Below are 7745 nucleotides of genomic sequence, written 5' to 3'. Positions count from 1 at the left end.
ATACAATGTTCCTGGGCCAGCGCCTGAGATAAGTAAAGCAGCTACGGTCGAGATTCATGATTTTCATGACCATGAAGGGGCAAGGTCTGCCGCTCTTACTCATGTCTGCCAGCTCATGTTCAAGCTCGATAGTACGCCTTAACTCCCCCTTTTTGGAGAAAATATGCACAGTGTGACTATTGAGGCTGCAGAAAATGTGTCTTAGTTTTAATAGGAGTAACATTCTAGATGTTTGTCTTTTTAACAATTATGCTATTGATACACTGTTAGCCACACACATTGACTGTCTGCATCCAGTGAGACAGCAGAATCTTGTTTGGCGTTATAAATGGTTAGATGTTCCGAGATTGATTGCTAGAATGAAGTTGAATCACCATTTCACAAGAAAATAAGCCAAACAGACACTGGTATGGTTACACTGTTGTTATACAAATGACTGTAAAGGCCTTTGAGTGCAGTCCAGGTCCGAGCCCTTAGTGCTTCTGTCTGGGCTCTGTCTTCAGTGGGGACCTCTCTCTGACCTCTTCAGCACAGTTTCCTCCTGGCTTTCTCCCTTTCTTTATCTTTCTGCCTGTCAGAAAACATTTCACCGTTTCCATTTGTTCTGAGGGAAAAGGCGGACTGTAGGGATTTGAGCTTAATTATGGTCGAATCCCATTTCCCCACTGGCCTCAAGGTCTTGGCCTTGGGTTTCAACTCATCTGTTGGTCACAGCATGTTGGAGGACTCGATGGTGTTCTCACAATGTGCCTCAAATTAGACTTGGTTTTTGCCACAGAAGATAATTAATTATTATAGGAATATGAATATATTCCTCTCATGTACACGGGACAAGGACAAGGAACTGTGCAGGTTGGAAAGAATAGAGAGGTCACCTATTCACAACATCTTAATAAGAAGAATGGAGAGGTCACCTCTTCACTGCATCCAGAAGAATAGAGAGGTCACTTCTTCACTGCATCCTGCCAATAAGAATAGAGAGGTCATCTCTTCACTGCATCCTACCAAGAGGCCATGTGGTCCATGCTGGTATCAGGCTCGTCTGACCACCGTGGGCTGCTGCTTCAAAAACCTGGTTATTTATCAAATGTTTTGTTAAATGGGATTAAAAAATTAAAATGTTTATAAGTATAAATAAAAGTGATTTCATTAACAGGGGAGTCAATCACTACAGCCACCCTCTCATCTCCCTGATGAGACTGGCCCCCTCTCATCTCCCCTTATGAGACTGCCACCCGCTCATCTCCGATAATGAGACGAATGCCTAGATTAGGTCAAATTGGAACTTGAATTATAGACTACCAAGAGTATTTTTATTATATTTATTCAGATAGGCTACAAACAAACACCGTTCTCCACCTAACCGTACACGAATGGTCTTGGCCCCGCACACTCAAGTGGAATGTTTTGTTCCACAACCCGTCCTTCCTGGTCGCTTTGTTCTGATGGGCGGCCCACTGAGTTACGATCTCTGAGGTATGACCGCGCTACGTCATCAGCGCTCCACACAGGAGCAGGTCCGATGGGTCCTGGTTCGTCTTGTAAACATTGCTGCCGACCAGAGAGAGCAAACTTCAGACAGGATAACCGAGCCGCCTCCCGCTTCCGGAGCTGGAACCACGCCACTGACACTGTTGGCTCTTATCGCTGCTTCCACGTCAGCATGGCCGAATCGAGTACAGGGAAGGAGAAAAAGGTAATCCGCAGTAACTTGTACGCTACAAGGCCTGCTAGATAACTCATTCATGCGCTCCTTCTAAAGAGGCTGCAATGCAACCCCCGCCGTGGGCATGCATCCTAACGTGGGCAATTCCTTATGAAGGAAATACTTCGGATGCGTTCTTTGAAAGGCTCCCCCCTCCAGCGGTGCGGGGCCCGTGCTGGTCCCAAGCAGTGGTCACGTGGCGCAGCGCTCCGGCACGGTCGGGAGTCACCTTCGAAAATTTGTAGCATTTTGATCAACCATTCACCCAGTAATACATCCGTAATAAAATGTCCAGTGTGACCATGACGTATATATATTATTACTTATTCACATATAAGCGACGTGTGCAAATCAGTTATCAATTCATTGTAAGAAAAAAAAAAAAGTAGGAGGTAATGCTAAGCTTCAAAAACTATTAAATCAAAGAGACAACCATTTCAACTATTGGAGTACACTCGCTTTAGTTCACATATGGCACCATAGGCTCTGTGGTTAAACTTCAGGTTCTGGAGCTGCTGTTTCATCCGCATCTTACCTTGCCTTTACAGGCAGAGGCTGAAAGGGATCAGAGGTAGACAATAAGTTAGCTGTGAATTTGGTAATGAATTCACTGAGGTAATCTATAGATGGTAAATGAATAAACCATAACTTGTCAACAATTGTACTTTAGTGTAACACGTCAGCAGAGTTGACAAATACTCGCAGCCAAAGACATAAGTAAACAAAAAACGTAGCTTTAACAGAAATATTGAATGTCAATCTTGATTTAAAAAAAAGAAAAAAGATTGTGCACAGACTAAATATTATAAGACAATTAACCTAATTTAAGAAATTGTAAAATGAGATGAGATTGATGAGATTACTTTTACTGCATTTGAAAAGTAAATTCACTACTTACTTTACTTTCCTCTATCATCACCTTGCTATGATAGGCTAACGTGTCGAGGCAAGCATCATATGCCACACGATTATACATTTTAAAAGGTTTGTGTGGCATAGGATAGGATTTCCCCTTGTTAATTTGGTTTATTAGGGGTCCAAGCCAACAGGTTGGATCCCTATTGTTTTTTGTAAGGATTTTTTAAGTGGTACCACAGCCCAAACCGTAAATGGTGCACACACGCCAATTGCATGACTAGATCCAGGTACGGCACCGCTACTCAGATAACCAAATCCAGACACGCCGGTCACTAGGTGGCGCTATACCTAGGAAAGACGCGTTTGGGGCTATAACTCCCACACCGAACCTCCCACATTCAAAAACCTCTACCCACATATTCACTGGAGTCTGCTGCATCTTTTGGCATAGGCCACGCCCATTTGCGTCTATAATTTTTTTCCGCAAAATCGCGAAAAACGCAAAACTGCCCTACTCCTCCCACATTTCTTCACCAATCAACACCAAACTTTGCACACGACATCATCAGACGCACACAAAAGAAGAAATACCAACACTTTTTGGATCCGACGTCGATGACGAAACGGTAGCATTTTGAATGTTTGATTATTAGCTACGTTTTAAGTCGAAAATCAAAAATCCAGAATAAAAACAAAATTAGACATCGGATCGAGTCCAAATTTTACACACATGTTGGTGCTAACCTTATCGGCGTTCGATAAAAAAATCGGAAAATTACGCCCTAAGGGGGCGCAATAAACGAGGAAATTGTATATCTTCTAATTGGCCAAAGGAATGTTCTTCCAACTATAGGGAAACCATCAAGGGGCAAACCCGAGTCTATATAAAAAATATGGCCAAGAATTATTCATGTGGGCGGGAGTTATTTGGCAAAGGAAAATTGACTTTGGAAAATTTCGCCAACAGGGCGGCGCCAAAAAACGACAAAATAATATATCTCCTAATTAGCCAATGGAATGTTCTGAAAACGCGTTTTAGGCTATAACTCCCACACCGAAGCTCCCACAGTCAAAAACGTTATACGCACAGATTCACTGTAGTCAGCTGCATCTTTTGTCATAGGCCACGCCCATTTGCGTCAGTATTCTCTTTATGCAAAATCGCAAAAACAGCTAAACTTTTTGCTACTCCTCCCACATTTCTTGCCCAATTGACACCAAACTTTGCACACGACATCTTCAGACACACACGACAAGAAATCAGCAAAAAACATTTGATCCGACCATCGTTGACGAAACGGTAGCGTTTTGAATATGTTTCGCGTTGCAAATCAGTAAAAACTATTTTGATCCAACCGTCGACGACTAAACGGTAGCGGAAAATGCGTTTGGGGCCGAAACTCCCACACCGAACCTCTCACAGTCAAATCTTTACGACGTAAGGTATCGATTAGAGTAGGCTAGGGGATAACACTGACTGTGGAGGACCCGGGTTCGAATCCCATTCCTGGGGGGAAAGTTTTTATATGCCGTTTCAATTATATCCTAGCCTACATCAGTTAGCCTATCTGGACAGTAGGCTAGGCATATCCCTTTAAGAACAATTTAGACATCTGTATTTAGATCAATCTTTATTCGTGAAAATATCATGCTATTAAGTATTTGTGCGTCAAATAGTTTTCAAAGCAGGGATACGTTGAATCCACTGCAGCCTCGAACTTCGCCAGCAGAGGTCACTGTCACTGAAGCTTCGAGTAATGAACCCATTTTCGAAACATTGGCTCACCGCTTTATAAAAGCTTAATTTGCCCATCACTAAGAATTACGAACGAGCGAGAATAGAATAGAAACACACAGATGGATCCGATCGAATTTCCGTTGCGATGGGTTTCCATCAGCGATTTATACAATATAAACTAATTATATAAAGCAAAACCCCTCTTTCATTTTAAAATAGTATATAATAGGCCTCCATCTTACGACAGTACTTAGCCTGATGCGTACTTTGAATTGGAACAGTACTTGGGCTACGACTGATGACGTTTCACAAGAACGCAAGCACACAAGCACAGAAAAGAACCCGAATTGAGAAACATTCCTTTTTGTGTAATTTGTGTAAATATTAAACAATATCAGATGTTTGAGTTTTTATTGAAGTTTAAAAAAAGCACACTATTTACAATGTCACACTATATTAAAAAAAACCCACTATTTACAATATCAAACTATACTACTTTACAGGGGCCTGGTAGTGGATCTGCAAAATGTAAAGAAAAAAGTATCAGTTTTCCGAGCACATGGACATAAAGCATGCATGTATTTTTATAACCACGACAGTCATTTGAAAGATGAAGGTGTACCTCCGTTCCCGTTCTCGTCCATGTCATCGACCATCGTCGAACACAATGGATGGGACGAATCAGCATCTGATGGGAGGAAAGATCGTTTCCATTATTTTTCACATTTGGCTAATAGGTGTTATACATGACAAATCAAATCCATATTGGGAGGAATCAGTATCTGATGTCAAATTCATATTAACACCATGTATCGTCATACCTTGGGAGGCGGTCGTGCTGTCCAGGTAGTCCAGTTCTAGATAGGAATTAAAACAAACGTTATTAATTAGTAATTTGGATTGATCTCTAACCAAATTAAATCACATAGCCATAATATAATTATGGCCGTTTATCAATATTAAGTATTGTCATACCTTGGGAGGCGTTCGTGCAGCGTGGCCACGAGTTCTAGATAGGAATGAGAGTCATGTTAATATTCCATTTGTAATCGTCATTTGGATTGGGATGCACATTATGTAAGCTAGGTTAATAAATGAGTTGGTAAATATAGTCTAATAGGTGAAATCATAAGCCTTGAAATCTCCAACCAAATTAAAACACATAAAAACAAATTAAAACACATAAGCATAATATAAATATGTCTGTTAGTCTGAGTTCTGTAGTTGGGAGTTGGCTGAAGGCATTCAAGTAATTAAGTTGTTTTGGTTGGTAATCTGCCTTCATTTTTACCGTTCTGTGTGGCGTCCAGATCTGTTTGCGTAACAGACAAGCTGGCCTGGGATGTCCTGAGATCCTGTCCAAGTCGTTCGACCTCCCTCCGCAGGCACTCAAGCTGCTGCCTGTGCACATTCTCGGTGTGCTTCGCCTTCTCTTCTCTTCGCGTGTATCGTATGGTCTGGTTGCAGACCATCACCCCAATCGTGTAGGCGTGCTCCATCTTCTGCTCCTTTGTGTAGACGTCATCTACACAAATGCGCTATTATAAAAAAAAGTGCTATGTTAGTATTAAATGGAATTTTCTTCATTCAGGCTTGCAAAGACGCGAATCTTGATAACTTACATAGTTCTTGGAGGCCAGATCCCTCATGGCAATCGTATCCGGATGATCGGACGATGCAAAGTCTGCCGGGGACTTACGAATGCCAGTCATTATTCTGTTGAAAATAATAAACACTACAATTAAACCTTCCGTTTCACTTTATCTTTCATCTCCGTCTCAAATCAGCTGTTCGGCTCATGAGCTCAACGCGATGCATGTAGGGAAATGTATTTTGAATTAAACGGCCGCCAGTTCCGCTTAACTACTAGAGAACTACAGTTCCCAAACATTCGCTGTTCCGATCAGCTGATCGGCTCGTGAGCCCAACGGCAAAGAAAGAACTGAACATAGATGACCATTGAACGTAGATGATCGCTAGGCTAGCCATTATTCAAAGATACAATGCAAATTATTATTACACAATCCAAACATTGACGGATGTATATTCAATGAACGAACCATACACGGAGTTCTCTGCCTCTCTGTTCATTGTTTCATTTGAATTCGCGGGCTTTTCCCGGCATTCATTGCCGTTGTATAAAACAAAGCAAACCAACTGTATTATTCAGTCTTCCCGTTTTGGACATCCGCCAATTCGTTTATTTCATTTCTTACAGTAATTTCAATCTTACCTTTTTAACTTTGAGAACAAAAAAGCTGAGACGAGTCGAGTCGAGACGGGCCGAGACGAGGCGGGACGAGACGGGACGAGGCGGGACGAGAAGATTGCTCAGGGCAAGTGATGTTTCACAGAGTGGTCTCCTGATTGTATCTGTTCAGGTGTGGGCGTGGTTCAGGTGTGGGCGTGGTGTACGCCCTTGAATGCGTGACGAGGTACACACAGTAGGCTAGCTATTATTCAAAGCCACAATCCAAATCATGAAATTACGGTATTTCCGAATCCGTGCATGGTTTGTTAAATTGGAATATTCATATGGAATACCAACTGTATTTCAGTCTTCCCGTTTTGGACATCCGTCAATCTTATCTTTTTTACTTTGGCGAGCAAGTATTCAGGAGATGTTGTCCGGTATTAACATGGACATAATAAAGGATGGACCACGGACTGGAAAATGGCCGCCCATTCATTCCTATGCAAACTGCTCAGTGGCGCATGGTAACATACAGGAGCGATTTGCTTCCGCGTTATGGGGCCAAGACACGTGACCTATTCCGTGACGTCCCGGATGCAGAGATCTTCTTCTTCTTCTTCTAGTTTAGTGGGGGATCATAGTTTTTCCCCATATACCGCCACCTACTTGACTACTACACAGGAGTTTGTGACAAGGACGTTGGCAAATGATACTTTAAATCGTAAAAATAAATTTCAAAGAAAAAACCAAACTAACGAAACAAAATAAAACAAACTAACAAAAGAAATGAATAAATAAAAAATAATAAAAAAAAATATATATACTTAAGGTTAAATTCTTCTAATTAGGTTAGTATCTTTTAGCTAATTTATCAGCAATTTCATTGCCATATATTCCATGGTGGGCTGGAATCCAACAGAACTGAATAACTAAACCAAGGCTTATAATATTTAAAAGAAGATGCTTTACCTCTATCACCAAATCTTCACGTATTGAATTATCTGTTATAAAACTTAGTATCTACAACCCATCTAAGAGCGGTTATTATTGTGGCCATCTCGATTGAGTATACTGATAAAGTCACCCACTCTATATCCATATCCTTTTTCAAATTCTGGCATATATATGCCAATACCACATTGTCACCAACTTAGTATCTACAACCCATCTAAGAGCGGTTATTATTGTGGCCATCTCGATTGAGTATACTGATAAAGTCACCCACTCTATATCCATATCCTTTTTCAAAT

Source organism: Gadus morhua, chromosome 3, assembly GCF_902167405.1.
Source record: "Gadus morhua chromosome 3, gadMor3.0, whole genome shotgun sequence".
NCBI lineage: Eukaryota > Metazoa > Chordata > Actinopteri > Gadiformes > Gadidae > Gadus > Gadus morhua.
The sequence above is the reverse complement of the archived record's forward strand: the minus strand, read 5'-3'. Positions refer to the sequence as shown.